This window comes from Rana temporaria, chromosome 1 (assembly GCF_905171775.1).
Source record: "Rana temporaria chromosome 1, aRanTem1.1, whole genome shotgun sequence".
NCBI lineage: Eukaryota > Metazoa > Chordata > Amphibia > Anura > Ranidae > Rana > Rana temporaria.
The window spans coordinates 488,231,425-488,244,583 of record NC_053489.1 but is presented as its reverse complement, the minus strand read 5'-3'; positions in this window follow the sequence as shown (position 1 = coordinate 488,244,583).

The following is a 13,159-nucleotide window of genomic DNA, read 5'->3' as shown; positions in this document are numbered from 1 at the left end:
GTGTTGGTCCACTGTGTTTTATCAAGGGCAGGGTGAATGCAGCTAGCTATCAGGAGATTTTGGAGCACTTCATGCTTCCATCTGCTGAAAAGCTTTATGGAGATGAAGATTTCATTTTTCAGCACGACCTGGCACCTGCTCACAGTGCCAAGACCACTGGTAAATGGTTTACTGACCATGGTATTACTGTGCTCAATTGGCCTGCCATAGAGAATCTGTGGGATATTGGGAAGAGAAAGTTGAGAGACGCAAGACCCAACACTCTGGATGAGCTTAAGGCCGCTACCGAAGCATCCTAGGCCTCCATAACACCTCAGCAGTGCCACAGGCTGATTGCCTCCATGCCACGCCGCATTGAAGCAGTAATTTCTGCAAAAGGATGCCCGACCAAGTATTGAGTGCATAACTGAACATAATTATTTGAAGGTTGACTTTTTTTTATTAAAAACACTTTTCTTTTATTGGTCGGATGAAATATGCTAATTTTTTGAGATAGGAATTTGGGGTTTTCATGAGCTGTATGCCAAAATCATCAATATTAAAACAATATAAAGGCTTGAACTACTTCAGTTGTGTGTAATGAATCTAAAATATATGAAAGTCTAATGTTTATCAGTACATTACAGAAAATAATGAACTTTATCACAATATGCTAATTTTTTGAGAACCACCTGTATATGTCTCCCATTAAATGAGCATTGTGGTGTATAAAGCTGAACCCCTTCTTGATAGTTAACCCTAAGCACCAAACCCACAAAGTGCTAAGTGTCATATGCATACAATAGAATGTTCCACGGTGCACTGCAATCAATTTTACAAACACACACACCCCAATGAATTAAAAGTGGCAAAGTGCTCAAAGTTTCAGTAATACAAATGCATTTAAAGGTGTTGTAAAGGTTTGTTTTTTATTTTCTAAATAGGTTCCTTTAAGCTAGTGCATTGTTGGTTAACTTACCTTTTCCTTTGATTTCCCTTCTAAATGCTTTTTTTCTTTGTCTGAATTTCTCACTTCTTGTTTCTCCTCAGTAAGCTTTCCACCATCATCCGAGCGGGGGTTAGTCAGCCAGAACAGCTTACTAAACAGCTTTACTGAGGAGAAACAGGAAATGAGAAATTCAGACAAAGAAAAAAAATAGGGCTGTTACTGATTAAAATTTTCGTGTTTGATTAATCGTTTTTTTAAATCGATTAATCGACTAATTTCGATTAATTATAACGCATACAGATCCAACTACTTTTAGCTGATCTCCTTGCATTGCAACTCTGCATTAGTCAGTGCTATATGTGGTATACACTATATACAATCACCCGACACTAGTTAGTTTCCACAATCCATGACTTAACTTCACAGTTCACACAAATACGTTTTAAATTCAAACTGTAGCACTGACGTAAGTATTTTTTTCTTAATAAACTTTAAGAAAAACGTAGAAAGTTAGTTTAACTTTAATTGTGAAACGTATCTAGTATATTGACTGTCAGTCACTTTATAGTAGGCATCACTTTAGCCAGTCACGCAGACATACCAGAGTGTTTACTTTTTCTGGAAGCAGACATGATCGCATTTTATTGACAATATACCCTGAAGAACTGAACAGACTTTCGCATGGAACAGATGTTGCCGATACACAAAGAATTGTCTGCACCAAAACTGCTTAGGACAGGAAAACAATGGTTATTTTTCCCCCCTTTCCCTGATGGAGCCTGATGCATCCTCCTGCTCCACAGATGCAAAGGAACCTCAATCCAATGGGTGCAGTTTGCTTGCATCCATCAGGGTAAGTCTCACTGTCCAGGCTGTCTGGTGACATCAAGAATTTTGATCGATCAAAAAAATTAAAGATTTATCGAGGAATTCATCTTTAATTTCCCCAGCCCTAAAAAAAAAAATTGCAGAAGGGAAATCAAAGGAAAAGGTAAGTGAACCAACAATGCACTACATGTTTCATTTCTAGGACTTTATCAGGGAAATATTAATAAAGTTCTGTTGATGAAACATGTAGGAAAATTGAACACAGTGTACCTTTGATGATATGTGTCAGGGTACCAATTCCGCCAGACACAGAATCGTGCACATACGCGGTAGAACAGCGCTACCGCGCATGCCTGTGCACGAATCACGCACGCATGCTTGGTCCGGCGGCGTGCCGCACGCACGGGCGCGCACGCACGCGGTCCCTTTAGAACCAATCAGAGGCCTGACCGCCCTATTTAAACCAGCTTCTGCCCCTTGACAGGTTGCTGGTTTGTCATCAGCTCCTGTATGTTTCCTGTTGCTGCATTTACCTTGTTTGACCCGGATTTCCTGATGACTCTACTCTCACCCCTGAAACCTGACCTTTGGCTTACGTCCCTGGATTGCTGCTGTCTCCTGCCCCTTGACCTTGGCCTGTATCTCTGGACTCTCTGCCTTCTCCAACCCTTGACCTATGGCTTGCTCCCCGGACCTGTCTCCAGTTCTTGATCCTGTCTACGTACCCTGAGTTCCCGGACGGTTGTCGCCTGACCCTCAGTTGTCGCCAGTGAACCACCTCTGCTCAGCCACTAACTAGTGCACCAAGTCTACTACTTCGCTTGCGGTACCAGTGCCTCCTTGCGCTCTCCCCCCTCTGTTCCAACTCCAGGGGGTGGACAAAGGTGAGCCGCCCTCAGCATCTCGGCCTCGGTAAGTACGGTTCCTGATAATATGACTATAAACATAAGACTCTTAGCTCTATGGGGTTTAACACTTAACTAACTTAAATACTGAGAAAGGGCTTAGCCTTATAAAGTATGTTGAATAGTTAACTAAGAATAATGACAGTGGAGATGGAATATGGAATCTCTCAAAAGCTCACTGCCTTTCAGTTTTTGGAATAAGGATGAAAGAAGAAGTCTCCTGGAAAATGTAATTTTTATAAATGCCCCTTTTCCTTTCCTTTTACCAACTTTGTGAGATAAAGATGGTTAGGATGAAGGAAAAAAAGCTGGGACAGACGCACTTTTTGGAGTGCGGCTGTCCCAGCTTTTTTCCTTCATCCTAACCTGCATTTTGATTGCACTGCCTGCACCCTTGGCTCGGACCACAGGAATCAGATTACCTGGTTCTCTTTGAACGGTTACCCACTCTCTCTTGTGAGATAAAGAGCTGCTAACATATTCATGGCATAGGATGAAGCAGACACGCCAACACCTTATGCTGGTTTTATTGCTTAGAACTACAGTTCAGGGGCTTTGGGGCTCAGAACGTGGCCAAAGTATTGGTAGAGCTCAGTGAAGACATCTACACTAAAATTCCTGAGATGCAGATGGTACAGTGCCTTGAAAAAGTATTCACACCCTTGCAAATTTCTACATTTTGTCATGTTACAACCAAAAATTTGACTTTATTTTATTGGAATTTTATGTGATAGACCAACACAAAGTTGCACATAATTGTGAAGTGGAAGGAAAATTATAAATGTTTTTCAAAATTGTTTACAAATAATTATATGAAAGGTGTGGAATGCATTGGTATTCAGCCACCTTTACTCTGAAACCCCTAATCTAAATCTAGTGGAACCAGTTGCCTTCAGAAGTCACCTATTTAGTAAATAGAGTCCACCTGTGTGTAATTTAATCTCAGTATACATACAGCTATTCTGTGCAGCCCTCAAAGGTTTGTTAGAGAACCTTAGTGAACAGCACCACGAAGGCCAAGGAAACACACCAGACAAGTCAGGGATTAAGTTGTGAAGAAGTTTAAAGCAGTGTTAGGTTATAAAGAAAATACCCCAAGCTTTAAACATCTCATGGAGCACTGTTCAATCCATCATCTGAAAATGGAAAGAGCATGGCACAAATGCAAACCTACCAAAACATGGCTGTCCACCTAAACTGACAGGTCGGGCAAGGAGAGCATTAATCAGAGAAGCAGCCAAGAGGCCCATAGTAACTCTGGAGGAGCTGCAGAGATCCACAGCTCAGGTGGGGGAATCTTTCCACAGGACAACTATTAGTCATGCACTCCACAAATCTGGCCTTTATGGCCTTCATGGAGGAGTGGCAAGAAGAAAGCTATTGTTGAAAGAAAGCCATAGGAAGTCCCGTTTGCAGTTTGCTAGAAGCCATGTTGGGAACACAGCAAACAAGTGGAAGAAGGTGCTCTGGTCAGATGAGACCAAAATGTTACTTTTTGGCCTAAAAGCAAGATGATATGTGTAGCAGAAAACCAACACTGCACATCACCCTGAGCACACCATTCCCACCGTGAAACATGGTGGTGGCAGCATCATGTTGTGAGGATGCTTTTCTTCAACAGGGACAGGGAAGCTGGTCAGAGTTGATGGGAAGATGGATGGGGCCAAATACAGGGCAATCTTAGAAGAAAGCCTGTTAGAGTCTGCAAAAGACTTCCACCTTTCAGAAGGACAACGACCCTAAACATACAGCCAGAGCCACAATGGAATGGTTTAAATCAAAGCTTATTCATGTGTTAGAATGGCCCAGTCAAAGTCCAGACCTAAATCCGATTGAGAATCTATGGCAAGACTTGAAAATTGCTGTTCACAGACGCTATCCGTCCAATCTGACATAGCTTAGGCTATTTGGCAAAGGGCTGAATACAAATGCACACCACACTTTTCACATATTTATTTGTAAAAAAAAATTGAAAACCATTTATAATTTTCCTTCCACTTCCCCTTCACAATTATGTGCCGCTTTGAGTTGGTCTATCACATAAAATCCCAATAAAATACATTTATGTTTTTGGTTGTAACGTAATAAAAAATTTCAAGTGGTATGCATACGTTTTAAAGGTGCTGTAAATTATACTGATTACTGTACTCATCATTGAATCTAAAACACCAATCAGCTTGGGCTTAATTCTAGCTACTGAAATACATGGTAATACCAAGCCAATTTTCTTTACCTAAAGAATTATTTATATGTACTTATCAGCCTTCACATTTAAACAAAAAAAATATTTTCTAATCTACATTAAAAATGCATAAACTTCATACATGTTTATAGCAACTTTATTATTTTTCTTTTAATTCTTAAACTAGAAGTTTTTCAACACGACGGGGCAGAAAAGCTAGATTCACAAACACAGTAAACACCTATTGGCACAGAGAAGGCTGAATGCACATAAATATTCTGGTTTAAGCAATACATCTTGAGAAAACAAGATATGATTCCCGCCTTTTTTCAATATTAAACATAAGACATATTGGCATTCAGACTCCCACCTATTTCTAATATAACTTAAAAAGAGAAACTGAAAAGAAGTAGAACACAGAAATGTAGAAAGGGGAAAATAAGAGAAACAAAGGGGAAAATAAGTGAAAAAAAGGGGAGGAGAAGGGGGGAAAGGAAAGGGCATCCTGGTATGTCATCTCTCACTCTATCTGCAAATATATGTAGTGGGGCCCAATAGTGTTAGGCCCCGTACACACGATAGAATCCATCCGCTGAAAAATCTCAGCGGATGGGTTTCAGCGGATAGATTCTATGGTGTGTACATTCCAGCGGATATTTATCAGCGGATATTTCCGAATTCCAGCAGATAAAAATTTGTAGACATGTCTACAAATCTATCCGCTGGAATCGGAACCAGCGGATCGATCCGGTGGTCTGTACAGACTCACCGGATCGATCTGTCCGAAGGGATCCCCTGCATGCGTCGTAATGATTAGACGCATGCGTGGAATTCCTTTTATGACAGCGTCGCGCACGTCGCTGCGTCATCATCGCGGCAACGGCGCGACACGTCATCGCGAGGGGATTTTGGCACGGATTTCGATCCGATGGTGAGTACACTCCATCGGATCCAAATCCGTGGAAATCCTCGAGAGGATTTATCCGCGGATACGGTCCGTTGGACCGTATCCGCGGATAAATCCTCTCGTGTGTACTAGGCCTTAATCTTCACCTGCTAGCAATGTCTTCCCAAGAACATGTAAACATTGTCCAATAGAACCATGTGCATCTAAACATTTTATCCTTGCCTTTTATAATAGCAGTGATGTTTTCCAAAACAGTGTATTTCAGTAATCCTAGAGAACCACCGTATGAGTGTTGGGGGAAAACTCCTGTTTCCAGAGGATGGGAATGCATGCGTTGGCTGGATTCATGAGATGAATCAGCATTGTTTTCTTGTATCTATGTCTAGGAAGGTGTGAGAGATGTAGCAGTCATTTTACTAGATCCCGTTCCCGTCGTTCAGTTGTTTAATGATGATCCCGTTGTTCAGTTGTTTAGTGATGATCCTCACTCAGGACCAAAAGCCCCGGAGTTTATCGCATGCCTTTCCCACAGCACCAACGGGTGCTAGATGTCTGGGGGAACATGTTATGTAGAACCAACATGACTTTGTACCATCTGGTCAAGACCTTATAACTAAGTCCCTGGAATTTATTCGCTATAGAGGATTATTGTGCAAAATAAAGGGTATCCTTCCATTGAGCAGGAGTGATTGTAGTCTTGAGGTCTCTCTCTCTCATTTAAGAAAGAATGTGGGTGAAAACTTTCCAGCTAGATCAAGAGTTTGTACATGGCTGAGCAGAGATGTTTCCGAGTTCCGAGGACAGATAATGACACAATTGTTGGAGGCACCAGGGTCCAGTCCAGAGGAAGGTCAAACATCTGTTGGAGGACAAAGGCAAATTTCCAGGCTTGATTTGCAAAGGAAGTCTCTAAGTCTTTAGATGCCAGTCCTCAGGGGTTTCCGAAAGTATCTGTTGGTTACACCTGTTGAAAATTTCCCAGCACCAAAGCTCCTGGAGAACAGTAGACCATTCCTCTGAGATATTGAGTCTGTGACTTGCAGGGAGACACATTTTTAGGTTGGCATCTTAATAGGGCAATCTAAAGAAGTAAGACCTGTAGCAGCATGAGAGTTGGACCTGCCACTCATTTCTTAAAGCTAGAGTGATGCCCTCTGGAAAGGAGAAGGGAAGGAGAGGGAGTGGAAAAGGTAAAGATGAGTGAAAGAGAAATGAGAAGGCAGAGTAAGTAGAAAAGTAGCGTAAAGTACCCCTAAAGAGGTGGGGTTTATATATAAGAGGTAGTATTGCCCCACGGCTATATAAATCATATGTAGCTATGAATAGCATGGCTTGAGTGGAGTTGAAGTAAGCAGACCTTCAGAAAAGCAAATACATGCAAATAACCTATCAACACAAATAAGATAGTATCCCCAAGAATAAATATAGTAACTGTTAAAGACACATAATATAAACCTCTCTTTCCAGCAAACCCTACAGACTGAAATATGAGGTACACTGAAAAAGAGCAGGAACCGTCATGGTCAACAACATGCAACAAAATGCATTTTAAACACTACACACAAGACCACATGGATCAGGAAGAAATGAAGCCTGGTCAATAGCACTCCCCACCAGCACAGCCACAAGAAAGGATTTCAATCCAGACTCCCAAATGATGGAGAACAATTCCCCCACCCGGACTGGAGACACTATTAAACCCTATTATTAACAAAACAAATCATGTTACTTTTACCCCCAAGTAAAGCTTACAGGGACACAGATGTTAGCAGGTTAAATAAAAAAAAAACATTGGGAGTATTGCATGACTTCCTAAAAGGCTGGCTAGAAGGCATAACTACATTTGTAGACTAAAATGTCACACAAGTGTCCCTTGTTCAGAGACAGAGCAAGAGAGCAGAAAAGCAGCATAGTGCCCAGATTCCCAAGGGCGATTCAATTCTTCATAGAAAACTTAAACATCTCAAAGAACCAACTGTAAAGTTACAATTTATTTACAACTGGGTCCTCCAATGTATCAACTGCCAAAAGGCTAAAGCATGCAAGGGGGGCCAACCTGACATCATGATTATGTGGAGAGGGAGTTTCATTAGTTATTCAAAATAGAACAGCACGCCAGAAAGGTCTCACATCAAGCAGTTTGATCAATGTTAGATGTAGAGTCTGGCTGGTTGCTGCACTGAGTATTGCACCAAGCTGACCAAAAACAGGCTGGCTGTGGATGTGATGGTAATTATTTTGGCTAAGGGATCTCTAAAGCTGTCCAGTCTAGCACCGGCATGGATGGGGTCTCCAAGAACAAGAAAATAACCAGTTCCAGATAAAGAATGAACTATAAATGAATGAACACCTTTCTGGATGTTTAGGTGGTAGCCAGCCCCCGCTGAGTTAATTTCTTTTAAAAGGGGAAGGCTCCAGCCATCTCAGGTCACACAGGATGTGGATAGAGGTGCCATCAATGTTGATAGGGCCCAAATGCTAGGCTTACTGGAGGATTTACTCATTAAAATTGTAAAGGGATGTCCTGGGGTCTGTCCACAGTAGGAGGCCATGGCCCCTGAATCCTATGGTCCATTTCTAATGCCTCAGTAGGCTCTCTGCCTAGGACCCTATTTAGGATGAAGGACACATAGACACATTTGCATGAAGGTCCCTGTTAGTTTGGTTTCTGGTATCCCCCTCAGCTTCATGTTGTTTCTAAGGCCCCGATTATTTAGCTCTTCCTCGTGGAAGGTACGCAGATGTTTTTCTTGTTGTGACGCTACACAAAGTAGTTATTGGCCAGACTGAAAGAGGGAGCCCCACTTACATCCCCACATAGTGGGAACTTGCAGTTTTGCACGTGTTTTTTTCTGGGGCATGTTGGAGTGTCTTTTCTCATCATGCATAGGGCAGCCCATTCACTTGAATGGCCTGCCCTATGCATGACAATCCCCCCCAAAAAAGCTCCAGAACTTTTTTCTGGTGGAGCGAGGTGCGTTTTCTACCATGCTTTTTGGTGCATTTGCATTACATTTGTCACCAAAAAGCAAACGCACACCACTACCAGTGCTTGAGTTTCAATTAACATTTAATGGCAATGCAAGTGTAATGTGTGTTTGCAAAACACATAGCAAAGCTCATGTTTTCTGCTATTTTCTGTGCATTCGAAAATAAGCAGATGTGAATGGAGCCTCATTTGTTATTCTGTAAACACACCAATTTCACTTTCAGGCCTTAGGCTGGGTTCACACTACTACACTACTTTCATCCTACTTTGCTCTGTGTTCAATGTTTCCCTATGAGAGCGTCTTGTAGCGTCCTACACAAGTCGGTCCGACTTTGAAAATGCTCCCTGTACTACTTTTGGTCCTACATTGATCCTACTTCAGGCCCATTGAATATCATTGAAGTCGGACCAAAGTAGTATCCTGTTCATGAAAGTAGGATGGATGTAGGACCAATGTAGGATAAATGTAGGACCAATGTAGCAGAGCAAAGTAGGATGAAAGTAGTGTAGTAGTGTGAACCCAGCCTCAGGCTGGGTTCACACTACTACACTACTTTCATCCTACTTTGCTCTGTGTTCAATGTTTCCCTATGAGAGCTGTCTTACTGGTCCTACACTGGTCCTACACAAGTCGGTCCGACTTTGAAAATGCTCCCTGTACTACTTTTGGTCCTACATTGATCCTACTTCAGCCCATTGAATGTCATTGAAGTCGGACCAAAGTAGTATCCTGTTCATGAAAGTAGGATGGATGTAGGACCAATGTAGGATAAATGTAGGACCAATGTAGCAGAGCAAAGTAGGATGAAAGTAGTGTAGTAGTGTGAACCCAGCCTGAGGCTACTTTCATGAACAGGATACTACTTTGGTCCGACTTCAATGATATTCAATGGGCCTGAAGTAGGATCAATGTAGGACCAAAAGTAGTACAGGGAGCATTTTCAAAGTCGGACCGACTTGTGTAGGACGCTACAAGACGCTCTCATAGGGAAACATTGAACACAGAGCAAAGTAGGATGAAAGTAGTGTAGTAGTGTGAACCCAGCCTTATTCACACCTAACATTGTGGGAGCACACATTTTTGGCTCGTTTTTCCAAAGACACGCATACCACATAGACAAAGTAGCTCATGGGACATTTTGACAAGTTGGGTTTACACATTTTGTGCTTTGTGTTGTATTTTTTCATGTAGCTTCTTTGTTTGGGGTGCCATTAACAATAATGGTTAAAAGTGCGACCAGACCATTTTAGTTATATAAAGGTGGTCTTACACTGTACAATCAGATTGTACAATATGTGTACAATCTCCTTTAGATTTACCAAAACTATGGAAAAGGAAAACACACCCATACTCAGATTCCACCACGTTTATGACTTGACTTTTAACAGGACCACCAGAGTCCAAACAAAGTAGGTATCAAGTATGTTCAGGGAACTAAGCTCAGATACCTGCACCCTTCCTCTTCTCTGGACTGATGCAAAGTTCAACTTACTCCCAGGCAGTGTTGCCAACCTCCCAGATTAAATATCATCCATGCAACTTGTCAACCATTGTCAATAAAAATGTTAAATATTTGTAAAATCCACTGGCCTTAATGAAAGTAGCAGAACCTTTCTATAGGAAATGTAGCATAACTTGTTTCACCAGGCTGAAGTATATAATTGGTAATGTACTGTACAAGGAAGGGCTGCCCTGAGCACATAATGAGACAGGGCTTGTGACAGGATGGGCTGGAAGACAGGAGAAGGGTTAAGAATGGTTGTGGAATGGTTTTGGGATATGCTGTAGGGAGCAGGGAGGATATGGTCATAGTTTAGAGAAACCTCCAGGAGGAACAGTATGGTGAGCAATTTGGGCCACCTACCCACCCTCTTGGTAAATGTGTGGATATGCCTATGACTAAAAGTGCATAAGTTTGGGAAACGGAGGTATGCAAAGAGAATGGTGGACTTGTGGGGCATATTGTACTTTTGTCACGGTATTGGTAGGTCATTGATGATGCAAAAAAAGTAAAATTGTCGGTAATGTTTAGATTTAACCTTAATGGTCACACATATGTATGATTATGTGGTGTTCATGAAGGAAGTACTCACTAAGGTTTATTCCGGGTAAATAATTGTGCAGAAATTACTGGTATGTACCCACTGAGCTGGTTGTGGATGGCTAGTGGCCAGTATGGGTTTACATTGGAACTTGATATTCCAGGTGAATCAAGATGTAAAAACTACTGTTGCGTGCCCACCTAGCTGGTTGTAGATGGCAGGTGACATGTTTTTGGGTGGCACTGTCAAGGACCTGGCTATAAAGGTTGTATCAGTATTCTTGTATGTTTATAAAGGATTGTTGTTGATCATGTTATTTTTATTATCTTTTTATTTAACCACTTTACAACCGGGCCTATTTTAGCAGTTGTCTCCTTCATGTTTTTTGCTAGAAAATTAATCAGAACCCCCAAACATTATATATTTTAGCAGGCACGGTATTTGCGCAATAATTTTTCAAATGCCTTTTTTGGGGAAAAAAAACTGTTTCATGAATTAAAAAATAACAAAACAGTAAAGTTAGCCCAATTTTTTTGTATAATGTGAAAGTTGATTTTACGCCGAGTAAATAGATACCTAACATGTCACGCTTTAAAATTGCACACACTCATGGAATGGTGCCAAACGTCGGTTCTTAAAAATCTCCATTAACATTTTTTACAGGTTACTATTTTCGAGTTACAGAGGAGGTCTAGTGCTAGAATTGTTGCACACGCTCTACCTCACATGTGGGGTTTGAACGGCGTTTACATATGTGGGCGGGACTTGAATGCGTGTTCGCTTCTGCGCGCGAGATAACAGGGACAGGGGCGTTTTAAAAATATATATATATATATTTTTATTTTACTTATTTTTTTTTTTTTTTTACACTTTTTTTGACATTTTTTTTGATCACTTTTATTCCTATTACAAGGAATGTAAACATCCCTTGTAATAGGAATGTGACAGGTCCTCTTTATGTAGAGATGAGGGGTCAATAAGACCCCATATCTCTCCTCCAGGCTTACAAGCATGAAATCGGTGAAAAAAAAAATCAATCACTGATCACATGCCGACAGCCGCGGTTGCGGCTTTGTTTGCGGCTGAAGACGGTGATATCTGAATGATGCCTGTAGCTGCAGGCATCATTCAGATATCACCGCACAAAGTCAAGGACGTCACAGGGACGTCCTCGGTTGTCAAGAGGTTAATAAAAGCTGTGGCCATATTATTTCAATGAAAATAATTTGTGTCATATTGTATTATTTATGAGGTTTAATGTATTTGGTTTTAATGTTCAAATATCACTCCACCCCCTCAGCCCTATCCGGGTCATGTGAATAAGGTAAGAAATAGGTGAAAAGAAAATGGATTACTGTTATTTACTTTAATATGTACTTTAAAAATAGCATATTTGCATTGTGTTGTCAGGCAATGTATTAAGCATGATATTGTATCTCTTTTTAATTTAAAGTAGATTCTGTTTACTACATTTTTCTGCAGCTGTTCCTTACTGTGAAAGCTGGATTGCCCCTTAGGCAGTGTAAAGCATAAATGCTTTGTTTATATTATTATAACTAATAAATAGTAAATATACATATGAAAGCAATACAAAACAATTGCATACATAATTAAATGACTCACATAACATATTTACATTGCATTAGTTAGATAAAATTTAAATATTATTAATTATACAAATCCTACTGTGTAGGCTTCTGTTATTCCAAACTATTGTCCATGAAGATGTAAAAAAAGTCTTAATGCAACAGTACACATCCAAAGCAATAATCTTGCATGTCTGTGAGATAAAATTCCTGCTGGGGGGGGGGGGTAACAAATGTGTAGCCCTTTATTGGGTTGTTTTGTTATATTTAAAAAGCATTTCTATAATGTTCATTGCATCACATGTTTGAATGTAACCCATGTATGATTTAAGAGAAGCACCAGGAAAAATACACGGATATCAGGGGGCAAATGTAATGTGCTAAGTACTGTGCACCTACCTTTGAACACTATGGCCCAGATTCTTAAAGGACTTACGATGGTGCAGCGCCATGTACGCCGTCGTAAGTCCTAATCCGACCCGTCGTATCTATGCGTCTGATTCTTAGAATCAGTTACGCATTGATATCCATTAGATCCGACAGGCGTCGGATCTTAACTGCATTTTTTTTTTACCGCTAGGTGGCGCTTCCGTCGGATTCCCCGTCGAGTATGCAAATTAGCTAGATACGCGAATTCCCGAACGTACGCGCGGCCGACGCAGTTAAGTTACGACGTTTACGTTAGGCTTTTCCCGGCGTAAAGTTGCCCCTGCTATTTGAGGCGCAGCCAATGTTAAGTATGGCCGTCGTTCCCGCGTCAAAATTTTAAAAAGTTACGACGTTTGTGTAAG